The 14,703-nt window shown below is 40.4% G+C and overlaps 1 long non-coding RNA gene across 1 annotated transcript; it reads right to left on the bottom strand.

Moving 5' to 3' along the window:
• Positions 1–7,793: 7,793 nt before the first annotated feature.
• Positions 7,794–10,280, bottom strand: LOC123382191. Its single transcript, XR_006590247.1, has 2 exons — positions 10,204–10,280; positions 7,794–7,937 (listed from the first exon to the last, which is right to left on the bottom strand). It is a non-coding gene; the product is annotated as an uncharacterized LOC123382191 (long non-coding RNA).
• Positions 10,281–14,703: the final 4,423 nt, after the last annotated feature.

The following is a 14,703-nucleotide window of genomic DNA, read 5'->3' as shown; positions in this document are numbered from 1 at the left end:
TCATGACCATTAGCATGATAGATGGTTCTCCATCCCATTACTTTCAATCTGCAGGTGTCTTTAGGTCTAAAATGAGTCTCTTGTAAGCAGCATATATATGGGTCTTGTTTTCTTATCCATTCTTATACCCTATGTCTTTTGACTGGAGCGTTTAGTCCACTGACATTTAGAATGAGCAATGAAAGATATGAATTTAGTGCCACTGTGTTGCCTGCAGAGTTGGTGTTTCTGGTGATGTTCTCTGGTCCTTTTTAGTCTTTGTCGCTTTTCATCTTTTTTGTTTTGTTTTGTCTTTTCTCCACTTAAAGAGTCCCCTTTAAAATTTCTTGCAAGGCTGGTTTAGTGGTCATGAACTCCTTTAGTTATTGTTTGTCTGCAAAACTCTTTATGTCTCCTTCTATTTTGAATGGCAGCCTGGCTGGATAAAGAATTCTTGGTTGAATATTTTTCTGATTCAGCACATTGAATATATCCTGACACTCCTTTCTGACCTGCCAAGTTTCTGTGGATAGGTCTACTACAAACCTGATCTGTCTTCCCTTATAGATTAAGGACTTTTTTCCTTTGTTGCTTCCATTATTCTTTCCTTGTCTGTGTATTTTGTGAATTTGACTGTGATATGCCTTGTTGGTGGTCGGTTTTTGTTGTCTAATGGTAGCTCTCTGTGCTTGGATTTTGAGGTCCTGTGTCCTTCCCCAGATTAGGAAAGTTTTCCACTTTAATTTGCTCACATAAACCTTCTGCCCCTTTTTCTGTCTCTTCATCTTCTGGGACTCCTATGATTTGGATGTTATTCCTTTTTAATATGTCAAGCAGTTGTCTAAGTGTTGCATTGTGCTCTTTTGTCTTTGTTTCCCTCTTTTTTTCTGCTTCATTATTCTCCATGATTTTGTCTTCCATATTACTGATTCACTGTTCTGCTTTGTCCATCTTTGCCATTGTGGCATCCATTCAAGATTACATCTCAGCATTTTAAATTTCATCCTGACTAGATTTTACTTCTTTTATCTACACAGAAAGGGCTTCTATGCTCTTTTCAACCCCAGCTAATATTCTTATTATCATGGTTCTAAATCCTGGTTCAGACATCTTGCTTATACCTGTGTTGATTAAGGCCCTGACTGTCATTTATTCCTGTTCTTGTTTTGGGGAGGGAGGGGGAATGAATTCCTTTGCTTTGTCATCTTGGAGGAAGAAAAAAAATTAATAAAATAAAAATGAAAAAATGAAAAACAAAAGAAAAAATCAAATAAAGGAAGCTAGGTCCTAGGTGTGTTTTGGTGTGCTTGTTGAAAGAAGCTTGATAGAATAGCAAAAGGGGGGGGGGAGGTAAGAAAACATTTTAAAATTGAAAAAGTATATAGTAAAATAGAATAAAATGAAATAAAGTGAAATAGAAATAAAAAAATTTTTTTAAATAAAAACCTAATTAAAATTTTTTTAATTTAAAAAAAAGAAGAGAAAAACAAAATTTTCTCTTCTGTATCCAAGAAAAAGAAAAGAAAGGGGGAAAAACAATGCAAGCAAAAGCAGAAGCAAAAAAACCAAGCTAATAAATGAACCAGCAAACATAATGAAACCCAAATGAAGTTTCATCCAGTTTCCTCTAGAACTGAAACTATGTAGCACTCTATGTCCAAACACTAAGCAGGTGGAGAGACTTGTGCTTGTCTTCTAGGGGATCTGCTTGGAGGGTGTAGCTGGGAGGGACTTGGTGTAAAGGCTCCGCTCTTCCCTAGGTGGCGCTGTTTGGCTTATTGGGGTGGATCCATGTGGTGCGTGAGTGCATGTGCCCTCAGGCATGTGTTCGGGACACGTGGCAATGGCTTTACCCAGCTCCCTAATCTCTGGAATAGGAACTCCGTGTTCTCACCAACCCTCTATCAAGCACCCCTCTTTTGTCTCAGGCCTCTGTCCACTCCCCACCTCCCACCCTGTCCTTTTCCAGGAAGTCTGTCTGTCAGGCAGAAGCTCCCTCCGGAGTTTTATCTCAGTTTTATCTCAGACAAAACCCCTCACTTCAGAGACCCCTGCGGCTTGGACCTGTGCCAACTCTCTGGGGTAGGGGCTTGCTGAGCAATGGCCGGGTGCTGGCTTGCCCCAGAAAACGTTCATGTGATTGCATGATGGCAGAGGTTCAGAGATTGTGGCAAATCACAACACACAGCCAGCGCCAGATTTTACCACACCCTGGAGTCTCTGTCCCAATACCAGCAATGTGACAGCTTTCTGGGGCTCGCTGGGACCCTTGCCTGTGGGGAGGCCATATGGCCCCTACCAAATGTTCTTCAGGCAGGGGAGCCACTTCTCCCCGTGTGGCACATGGACCCCTCGAGCCCCTCTCCCTGCACCTGGGGATTCACCTTAATTTCTCACCAGAACACCGCCAGGCACTGAGCTCCAAAACTTCAGACCCTGCACTCCACCGTTTACAGAATCCCGGTGGTCTTGAAACCCTCTCCTTTCCTCCCACCAGTGGTTTTGGAGAACAGATTTCTTGCTCAGTCCCCTGCGAGTGTTTTCACTCTTCCTCTCTCTTTCTCTCCAGCTACTTTTGGGAGAGTGCTTTGCTTGCCCCATCCTGACGCACCACACTCTCCCCCTTTCTGTCTTCTCTCCACAGAAGCAGCTCCCTACCCTTCACGGCTTTTCTCTCCCCCAGTTCCCCTCTCCTCACTGCGTACCTGCTGAGTTCTGTGGCCCAAGTTGTGCAGATTGTTGTGTTCATCCTCGGATCAATTTCCTAGGTGTCCTATGCAGCTGCACTTAAGGGACGAGACAAGCTGAGGACCTCCATGCTGCTCCAGCATCTTCTCTCCTCTGGCTCATTAGAAACATTTGAAGCCATTAGATACATTGACGATGCTTGCTCTCCTCTAGGTAGAAGATATATACAAATACACACACACACACACACACACACACACAGCAAAGAGAAAGCAAAAATGGTGTGATATGTTGCCATAATCTTGCCTAACGATGAAGCGTAGCATTTAAGCTCATTAGATACATTCCATTGTACAGACAAGGAAACAGCCTCAGAACTGAAGTGGCTTGTTAAATGTGGTACATAAATTAGAGACAAGAACTGTGGGCAACTGTTAAAGTTTCATTGCAATTACAGTTTTTGAATCTTCAAAAAATTCTCCTAATCATAGCATACGGTATTTCTTTTATGAGATTTTTTTTTTTAAGTTTAGAGAGCTGAAATGACTGGGAAGTCCTCGAATTCCATTCCTCGTGATAGAATTGGAATGGACCTTTTACAGTGTGTTACAAATTCCAGAGGCAGAAATGAGGGAAGAGCTAAGACATCTCAGATGGAAGAGGAAAAAAAACAATCTCCCAAAAACAAGCTGCAGTCAACATGCCATTTAGATAAATGAATATCTTCACTCCCCAAAACTCAGCCAGATATTTTTATTTTGTTTGGGGGGGGGGGGCTGGTAACTTCTGATTTATGGAGAGTCTCAAGAATTTGTTGCTTAATTCTACTTTGGTAATAAAATCTTTGGATATCGCTATTTGGAAATATTTTAGACAGTCCATCATCAAAAGCCCTCACCTCCTAAAAGGCATTCAGCCATTTCCTATTTCATGCATTTTGTTCTTAATCATCCCTCCGGAAGACTTTTGAACTGTAAACAATCAGGATTTAAGACCTTTAACATCAGGGGAAACTTCACTACACAACACACCCTAACATATTTAAACTCTCATGTGCTTTCTATAATTTTCCTAGCTACTGCCTAGAATGGTTATCTAAAACAACTGTAGTGTTTAAACAAGGGTGTGCAATATGGGGTCAAGGGGAGTCGGATGGGTTAATGTTTGTTCAGCACTTTGGACTAGACAGACTTGACACTGGGCCTATTGTACTAAATATAAAAGGTGCTTTATTTGACACAGGAGACCAAATAATAGTAAAGCAAAATGTTAAACGGAGGAGTTGAAGGAGAGGAGGAAAGAGACCATACCACTCCAGAATTGATGTACAGATCCCTCCGTATTTAAAATGATCCACGTTGAGTAAGCCTTTGACCGCTACTTTCCATCCCACGGAAGTAGGCTCCCATTCTGCCTTCTAAACAAAGCATTTGCAACTACAACTCTTGGTGCTATTGAAAATTTCTCACATCTTTGAAGTCGTGTTGAACTCATAGAATGTGCTGCACAGGGAGGATGTTCTAAGAAATAAAGCTAGAATATCAAATGGGGAACTTGGATTATACAAGCGCTCAGACTCCTGACACCTCTAAAAGTCTATGACTTGCCCAGAATGATGAAATGGGACTAGCTCCATTTCTAAAATTTTCTAGACATTGTTCACTCGTGCATGGTCATTCACAAGCTCAGCAAGTATCTGTTCAGACAGTGTGAAAGGGGCAGTGCACAGCACTAGAAGCTATATGGAAAAGCCAGTGTCTGCCCTGGAGCAGATTGGGTCTTGCAAAAGGATGGGACCTACCTCAGATTTGCCTGTGGTGAGCCACTGATGAGAGGCACCGTCGTCACAAGTGTGACAGAAATTCAGAGGAGGAAGACATTATGAACTGGGACAACCAGAGAGGCCAATGGACATACAAACACTTTAACTGGACTGTTAGAGAGGTTACAGATTTCAGTGGAGAATGATAAGGACTCTGCTCAGGCTGCTAATAAAATCTTACGGGAGACTTAGCTCTTTAAATAAAACTCAATGTCTTCTAAAGTGAGGAAAGAATAACAAAGAAAGGCCTTCACTTTCCAAGAGGATATCAGAATGCACCAACCCCTCTGCCAGAGAATGGGGGAGTGATGAAAAAGCTATCCTCATTAAAAAGAAACAGCTGGGTCCGGAGTGGTCCAGAGCCTATAAAACTCACACTTTGTTACTTTCAGATTAATATTCTCTTTGGATCTAAGTCTCCAGCCAGTAAAAGTCCATCTTTAAAAAAAAGAAAATAAGCAGGAGCATTTTCTAGCCAGAAACAGCAGCACACCCTCATTGTCACATGAGGCTTTTCCTCATAACGTCGCTTCTGGCCCCCCTGCCCTCAATTACAAGCGATCCACTCACTCATTCCACCGTTATTCTTTGAGGCCCTGTCTGTTGGATGCTTGAGACATGATGGCGGGCAAGCACAGACCCTGTCCTCAATCAGCTTACAGTTTAGTAGAGGCGAAAGACAAGCAAACAGACATTTCTCCTTCTACCAGCTCCACTAACCTGGAAAAGAATGAGTCTGTGGGCAATACCACCTCATAAACTTTGAGTTAAGTCAAGAATTCATAGAATCATGGCATTCAGGGCCACACGATACCTTAAGGACTGTCAAGATGTGGAAAAGGGGGCCGAAAAAGATTAAGCTCTTAAGGTCTCAAGGTGGGATTCTGGGAGTAGACTGAATCTTTGCAGGCTGTATCTGCTGCTGTCCCAAGAACCCATTTGCTCTGGTTTTGATCCCAGTATGCATCTTTGTGCTTTACAAAGTGTCACAACATAAAATTTGTTTAAAAGAGATCTGCTATGCCAAGACTATTGTTGGCCTTCTAAATATAGTAACATAAACCTGTTTATTGTTAATATGAATATTATTGCTAATATTCATATTAAATTGTTAATATGAATATTATTGCTAATATTATTGCTAATGTTATTGCTAATATTCATATTAACTAATGATTTTTGCAATTGTGCTTCATACAAAAAAGGTGCTATTTCGGTTCATCTAAGTTAATTGGGTCCACCACATAGTACAATGATACCAAAGAGATTTCCTCTGTGTGATGTACATATCTAATTAAACAACTCATGTAGACTGAATAGAAAAAGAACAAACAGTTATTTTTAGAAGGGACACATACTCAGGACAGAAAATAATCTAAGAAGTTCCTTTACTGTTAAATGTGAGCTGAAACGCTCATAATGGAAACTTCTTTGTTTTCCTATCCCAAATGCTGTCAGGAACCTTACCTGAAATTGCATGCAAGAAAACGCCACTGTATGATATCGTAATAACATGTTTTTTGAATGTGTAACTTTTCCCAGACTTGTCAAATTCTGATACTTACATAAAACAGCAGAATTTTTGAAAATTTTTACCTCACTTTTTACTCTCCTGATATCACGGCTGCTCCAGCATCTTCCACTTAAAGTTTACTTGTCCCAATTCAACTGCTCCTTCTCAGAGGTCTTGTGCCACTCCTGGAAAGTCCATCTTATGGGGGCTGGGAAAAGCAAAGGACAGGTTTTGGAACCTGCAGCCAGAAGCAAAAATGCCCTCTCTCACTAGCTGGAGATGAAGGTTGGGAGGGGCCCCAGAGGGTATTTTCAGCCCCTAGCCCAACGGTGGTTTGACTTCCACCAAAACAGAGAGGAGATGAGCACTAGGCAAGAACACAGCTCCATAAAAATAATAAAATTAAATAAAAATTAAAAATTAAATCAATACTACAGCACGAGAAAGGGAAAAAAGTAATAGATCAATGCCTTTTTAATTGAAGTATGTGTTAAGGAAAAAAAACACATGCCTAAAAAAAATGCTTCCAGGGGCGCCTGGGTGGCTCAGTCGGTTAAGCGTCCGACTTCAGCTCAGGTCACGATCTCGCGGTTCGTGTGTTTGAGCCCCGCATCGGGCTCTGTGCTGACAGCTCAGAGCCTGGAGCCTGCTTCCGATTCTGTGTCTCCCTCTCTCTCCGCCCCTCCCCCGTTCATGCTCTGTCTCTCTCTGTCTCAAAAATAAATAAAACGTTAAAAAAAAAATTTTTTTTTTTTTAAAATGCTTCCAGAAGAATCAACTCTCCAAGTTTCAGAAACTGCTCTCAATATAGAATGGCAAGCCGGAAACAGAGGTATCGTGCCTGGGGACAATCCTGGATGCCTGACCCCACACCAGCCCTTGCTCCAGCTCCATGGGTCTGTGGGAGGCATTTCCTTGCCCTTGCCGTCTCAAAAGGATGGGGTTCTGCAGCAGAAAGAATACGTACCCCGCCAGGCCTGGAAAAGCAAGACTTTGGAAACTGTGTGCTGGGGAGTGGAGAATTTGCTGAAGCTTTATAGGGTAAGTCTCAACCAAATGTTTTATTCGTGTCATTTAGAAGTCAATTTAACAACAGGTCCCATCCAATTCGAGCAAAAGAAAATCATCCTCTGCAATATCTTCCTTAGCTTCGGAGTGGATTGTTCTACCCAGCAGAAACTCCACGTCAAACCAAGAAGGGTAGCAACCACGTGATGAGAACACTGACCCGCTTTCCCGGAGTGTTCAGGTCACGCCCCTGCGTCCCCGACTCTGGTGTATTTCAGGTGGAGGTTGGCTCCTAGGAGTGGCTGGAAGGGAACCTGATGTCTATGTGCGACAGACTCGGCCACCAACTTTTCCGAGCGCTAGGGCTCGAGCTGCGTCTACTGAACGCAGGCCATTCCGGCTCATTCGCTCTCTTCCTTCTTCCTGGCTTCCCTTCTCCCTCACCCTCATATTCTGATGTGAAATTTATGTATTCAGTTTATTCTCACTTCTTTTTTTTTTTTTCTTTATCCCCACAGCTTGACCCTCTTGCCCTCTTCTCAATGTTCCCATTTCCAGATGGTGGTCACTCACCTTGCCTAATACATAGTTCACCCACTGGCCCAGGCTGTAGAATCAATACTTTGAAAGAAAAGTGTTTTCATTCCTTTTTAATGAAATGAGATAAAAGAAAATCTGAAATGTATTCCCCCATCAATATTTTGTAGGACTCATTCTAGATGAGTCTCCATCCTACCCCACCCTACCGCCAGGCATCCTTGGGGAAAGCATCAGTGTCACAAGTAACATCTGTAATTCTCTTTTATTTTATCTGACTATGCAAGACAGTCATTTGTTTTGTTTTGTTTTGTTTTCCAGGTGCAAATCTTTAAGTCTTCTAAGTGTAGATTCTCTTGAATTTCAATCTGTAACGTCTGTGTTTTCCATCTTGCCACCGGTTTAAGGATGCAGGTGTTAATAAAAAAAAAAGGTATTATTGTAAATAACTTTGAATCAAAGTGACATTCTTGATCTATGAAAAACAAAGGTTATCGCCCATTCATATAAGCAAAGAATGAGCACATATCTGATTGAACAAAGCATCTGATTTCATGATGATACAGATCATTCTTCTTGTTGAATGCCAGTGACTAAGAGGCACATGATTAGAAGCATATTATAATCATTCTGATGAATTTTTTTATGTCACAGATCCAGATTTTATAAGGGAAAAAACTACAAACCTTGAGAACGTGTTTAATGATGATATTCTTACTGGAAATAAACATTTAACAATATTGTAAACGAAAATAAATTTGGTTTAGAAGTAAAGTTTGCATTTAAGGCATTAACAGGATTTTTATGTGAACCAATTTATTTTAATTTTTTGTTTGTTTTTTTTTAATTTTTTTAGTGCTTATTTATTTTTGAGACAGAGAGAGACAGAGCATGAACGGGGGAGGGCAGAGAGAGAGGGAGACACAGAGTCGGAAGCAGGCTCCATCCAGGCTCTGAGCCATCAGCCCAGAGCCGGACGCGGGGCTCAAACCCACGAACTGTGAGATCATGACCTGAGCCGAAGTCGACCACTTAACCGACTGAGCCACCCAGGCACCCCGTGAACCAATGTATTTTAAAGCAAATAAAAACAAAACAATAGAAAAACAAAAACAAAAAAAAATAAAATAATACATGTTTGAGCTGAGAATTACAAGTGATCCATACCTGTAACAGTCTTCATTGGGTTACAAGTCTAGTAACAAGAGTCTATGTATGATTTAATTTTCATTCATTTATTTAACAAGCGTTTAGTAAGAGCCTGTTATGGGCACCATGGAATAATAATGAGTAAAACAGATAAGTTTCTGAACCCTCATAGAGGAGGGTCTTAAAATTGAAAAAGCAAAATAAAAATGCCTCAAGGAACTAAAAGCCAAAATAAATAACAATAGTTAGAAATAACCTCATCACTTAGATGAATTTAGGTCTCTAAGTCCAAATGGATCACATTCAAAATACTAAAAGAGGGGCGCCTGGGTGGCTCAGTCGGTTAAGCCGCCGACTTCGGCTCAGGTCATGATCTCGCGGTCCGTGAGTTCGAGCCCCGTGTCGGGCTCTGTGCTGACAGCTCAGAGCCTGGAGCCTGCTTCAGATTCTGTGTCTCCCTCTCTCTGCCCCTCCCCTGCTCATGCTCTGTCTCTCTCCGTCTCAAAAATAAATAAGCGTTAAAAAAAAAAAAAATACTAAAAGAATGTGCAAATACAGGCGCACCTGGGTGGTTCAGTCAGTTAAGCAGCCTTGATTTCGGCTCAGGTCATGATTTCAAGGTTAGCTTGCCAGGCTGTTCACTGTCAGTGCTTAGTATTCTCTGCCTTTCTCTCTTTCTCTTCCTTTCTCTGCCCCACCCCCACTTGCATGCAAACTCACACCCACTCTCTCTCTCTCTCTCAGAATAAATAAACATTTTTTTAAATGTGATACTACAGAGCCATTGTATTTCAACAGAGAATGTGAAAAAATGAGAAACGAGAAATGTCCTGCCTCCCAAACACGAGGGAAAAGGCTAAAGGAAAATGGCAAAAAATTGTAATTCGAGAGCAAACGTCAATCTCCAGAAAAATCCTTGAATAAATTATTAAATGTAGGCCTGTAAACACTTTCAAAAGGAGGCTCTTATCACTGAGAATCAGCACTGATTCACTAAGAGCGCACTTTGACAATGATCCCCACTGCTACTTATTGGCTAAGATTGTCAGAGCAGCTAGTGGTGAAGCAGAAGTATGCCATAGACACTTGGTTTCTTAATTTCAATCCGGTATTTAGCAAGTCTCTTGTAGTATTTTTTGTGGGTAGGAATAAAAATTAGAAAATCAAAAATAAAGCTTTGTAGATTTCTGATTGAATTGCCAAAGACTTTCAATTAACAAAGTCAGGTCGATTTGAATTCCCAGTGATATGCTCAAGTGTTAGCTCATGGGCCTGACTTGGTGGACGTTTCTATTTAAAAAGAAGAAGAAGAAGAAGAAGAAGAAGAAGAAGAAGAAGAAGAAGAAACAGAAAACACAATTCTCAAGCCAGTAGGCGATACGTTGTATAGCAGAGTCGAGATTCAGAAGATCTCAATAGACTGGAACAAATGAGCCCAAAACAACAATATCAGACACACTAAGGGAAATCACATAGTGCTTCAACCAGGTTCAAAACATAAACTTACCAGCTCCCGGAGGTGCACCAAATATGTAGCTACCCATGGAGCGATTGTCTCAGAGAAATCCGTGGTGACGCCAACCTGTAGGGTGAACGAGAAAAATGCCTGTATCAAAATGCATAGAGAAGACTGAGACACATTCTCGCCATAAACCCCTTTCCTGGCAGAATGCCATAAAATCAGCACAGAATCTCCAATCCCCAGCATCTCTCTGAGGAGCGAAGGGTTTGGACCATATTATCTAGTGCCCCAACTTTTAAGGTTCTCACCCCGTGGACAGGCTGCCGAAACATCTAGCTCTGAAAGCCAGTCGGGCTTGCATCCATAAGTCCCACTAGACTGTAGCAAAGGAGGAGTACTTAACAATCCCCATCGCTATCCCCCCCAAGACTCCGTGCAGAAGAAGCAGGCAAAAATGCCTGCTGGGAAGGGGCTTGACTACATGTTGACAAGCTGCTATCTTAGAGCCTGGCTCCTAATTAGCACACATCTAGAGCACACATCTTCCTAGAACCCAGGGAAGCCAGTGGACACTTCCACCATCTTCTTTCTCCAACTCACTCCAACAATAAAACCAACACCAACATCCCTCTGGAAAGAGGTTGCATACATGTCTGGAATTCCAGCTTTTATAGCTGTCCTGGGTAGGACAGGCCCCCCTAACAACCAACTCTGATAGCTAATGAGCTTTGCATTCATAAGTTCCACAAGACTATATCAAACAAAAAAAGCAGTTTTTAAATGGGCACAGGATTGCCCCACCCTTGCCAGTGGCTATATACCCAGGCTCAGTGCAGAGGGAGTAGGCAAAAGTGCCCATCTCCCAGTTTCTCCCTGAAAGAAATTTAAATCTGCAATCTCCCAGCTGTAGCCAGAGGGAGATGCTCCTACCTAATAAGCCTACAGCTAGGTGCCAACTGTGACTCCCTTTTGGGACACTGATGGGCCTTGGAACATTCTCAACTACTGGGAGTTACTGGGAACAATGACAACGGGGTTGATAATCACAAAGGATTGAGAGACAACAAGGAGCTTATTACCAGGCTGACAAGGTTGATCTCCTATATGAGACCAGTCTGTCAAGATAGGGGACGTGGCTGTTTCATCTAATGCAGAAAAACCAACGCAGAGTGTCAAGGAAAATGAAGAAACAGGGAAATACATTCCAAACAAAAGTCCAAGATCAATTTCCAGAAACCAATCTTAATGAAATGGATATAAGTGCATTATCTGATAAAGAATTCCAATAATGGTCATAAGGATGATTGCCCAGTGAGGAGAGCAGTGCATGAACAAAGTGAGAATTTCAAAATATTAAAAATATTTATAAATAACAAACAAAAATTTGTTCAAAGAAATAATGGCTGAAAAGCTCCTTAACCTAAACAGACATCCAGATCTAGAAAGCTCAGAAAGTTCCAAATGAGATAAATCTAAAGACATCCTCACCAAGACACATTACAATTAACTTGTCAAAAGTTAAAGACAAAGAGAATCTTAAAAGTAGCAAGAGAAAAGCAACTTGATGCATACAAGGAAACCCTCATAAAACTATTAGCAGATATTTAGGCAAAAACCTCCCAAGCCAGAAGGGAGTGCCATGATGTGTTCAAAGTGCTGAAAGATAAAAACTGCCATCCAAAAATATGTACAATGAACAATTATAAGCCAACAATTGGTCAAGCTAAAAGAAATGGATGCATTCCTAGGAACATACAACCTACCAAGACAGAATCATGAAGACATAGAAAATCTGAACAGACTAATTACTAGTAAGGAGGTTGAATCAATAACCAAACAATTCCCAATGAACAAAAGTCCCGACCAGATGGTTTCATTGGTGAATTTCACCAAACATCAAATTTAGAATTAATACCAATCTTTCTCAGACTCATCCAAAAAACAGAAGAGGAGGGAATACTTCCAAACTCATTTTCTGAGGCCAGCATTACCATGATATCAAAGCCAAACAAGGACACTGCAAGAAAAGAAAATTATAAGCCAATATTCCTGATGAACATAAATGCAGATAATCTCAAGAAAATATTAGCAAACCAAATGCAACAATACACTGAAAGGATCATACACCACTATCAAGTGTTATTTATTCCTGGAATTCAAAAATGAATCAACATACATAAATACATCAATGTGATATAGCACATTAACAAAGAGAAGGATGAAAACCACGTGACCATCTGTGTAGATGCAGAAAAAAGATATGACAAATTTCAAACCCTTTCATGATAAAAAAAAAAAAAAAACCTCCAACAAAGTAGGTATAGAAGGAATGTACTGCAATGTAATAAAGGCATCTTTGACAAGCCCACAATTAACACCATACTCAACAATGAAGCACTGAAATCTTCCCTCTACAATCAGGAACAAGACACTCGCCACTTTTATTACACTTTTATTCTGGAAGTCTTAGCCAGAAGAATTAGGCATGAAAAAAAATTTTTTGAAAAAGCATCCAAAGAGGAAAAGAAGAAATAAAATTGCCTCTGGTTACAGGTGAAAACTTTGGTCTTTAGAAAAATACAAAGACTTCACCAAAAAAACTGTTAGAACTAATAAACAAATTCAGTACATTTGCAGGACACAAAATCAATATACAAAAATAAGTTGCTTTTTTGTACACTAATAATGAACTATCAGAAAGGGAAATTAAAACTATCCAATTTATAATTGCACCAAGAAGAATAAATTTAACTGGTGAAGTAAAAGATCTATACACTGAAAACTATAAGACACTGATGAAAGACACTGAAGTGGACAAAAATAAATGGAAAGACATCCCATGCTCATGGATCAGAAGAACTGATACTGTTAGAATGTCCATACTACCCAAAGCAATCTACAGATTCAATTCAATCCCTATCAAAATTCCAATGACATCTCTCACAGAAATAAAAAGACCAATCCTAACATTTGTATGGAAGAGCAAAAGACTCCAAATAACCAAAGGAATCTTGAGAAAGAAAAACAAAGCTTGAGGCATCACACTTTCTGATGTCAAACAATATTACAGATGTGTAGATTAATGGAACAGAATAGAGAGCCCAGAAAAAAAACTCATGCATATATCAATTAATTCATGATAAAGGATCCAAGACTCTACAGTGAGGAAAAGGATAATCTCTTTAATAAAGAGACTGTTGGGAACACTGGATATCCATATGCAAAACAACTTTACTGAAACTTTACTCTTACTTTATTCTACACAAAAACCAATTCCAAATGGTTCAAAGACTTGAACTTAAGACCTGCAGCCATAAAACTCTTAGAAGAATACATAGGAGGTAAGCCCCTTGACACTGGTTTTGACAATAATTTTTTGGATTTCACACCAAAAGTAAAGGTAACAAAAGCAAAAGTAAACAAATGAGACTAGACCAAACTAAGAAGCTTCTGTGCAGTAAAGGGAACCATCAACAAAATGAAAAGGCAGCCTACCAACTGGAAAAACATGTTTGCAAATCACATATCTGGTAAGGGGTTAATATATAAAATATACAAGGAACTCACATAACTCAAGAGCAAAAACAATATTCAATTTAAAAATAGGGAAAAGGGGCGCCTGGGTGGTTTAGTCGGTTGAGCATCCAACTCTTGCTTTTGGCTCAGGTCATGGTCTCACAGTTCATGAGTTTGAGCCCCACGTGGGGCTCTGTGCAGGCAGTACAGGGCCTGCTTGGGATTCTCTCTCTCTCCTTCTCTGCCTGCCCCTCCCCACTCATGCTGTCTCTGTCTCTCTCAAAATAAATAAATAAACTTAAAAAAACAAAACTAAAAATGGACGAAGGACAAGAACAGACATTCCTCCAAAGAAAACATACAAATGGCCACAGGTACATGAAAGAATGCTCAACATCATTTCAATCATCAGGGAAATAAAATCAAAATCACAATTAGATATCATTTCACACCTGTTAGGATGTCTATTACCAAAGCATTTTTAAAAAATTAAAAAACAAGAGGTAAAAAGTAATGGAAAGGATGTGGAGAAAAGAGAATCCTTACACACTGTTGACAGAAAGGTACATTGGTGCAGCCGCCCTGGGAATCAGTACGGAGTTTCCTTCAAAAATTAAAAATAGAACTGCCTTCTTGTCTGGCAATCCTACTTCTGGGTATGTATCAAAAGGAATGAAAGCAGCTATCCGAAAGCAACCTACGCTCTCACATCTACTGCAACAGCATCACACTAGCTAAGACATGAAAACAACCTAAGTGTCCACCAAAAAAAAAAAAAAAAGGATAAAGATGATGTGGTATATGCACACAATGAAGTACTATTCAGCTATGAAAAAGACAGAAATCCTGCCATCCGGGAAAACGATTGATGAACCTACGCAAATTGAAATAAGCCGGACAGAGGAGGACAAATCCTGCACGGTGTCGTTTGTATGTGGAATCTTTCAGAGAGAGAGAGAGAGAGGAGAAGAAGCCTGATGGATAGCAACAGACTAGAATGGTGGTTGCCAGGGTCTGAGGGCTGGGAAA

The sequence above is a fragment of the Felis catus genome, chromosome A1 (genome assembly GCF_018350175.1).
Source record: "Felis catus isolate Fca126 chromosome A1, F.catus_Fca126_mat1.0, whole genome shotgun sequence".
Classification (NCBI taxonomy): Eukaryota; Metazoa; Chordata; class Mammalia; order Carnivora; family Felidae; genus Felis; species Felis catus.
Note: the sequence above shows the minus strand (reverse complement) of the source record. Positions and strands in the feature narration are given on the sequence as shown.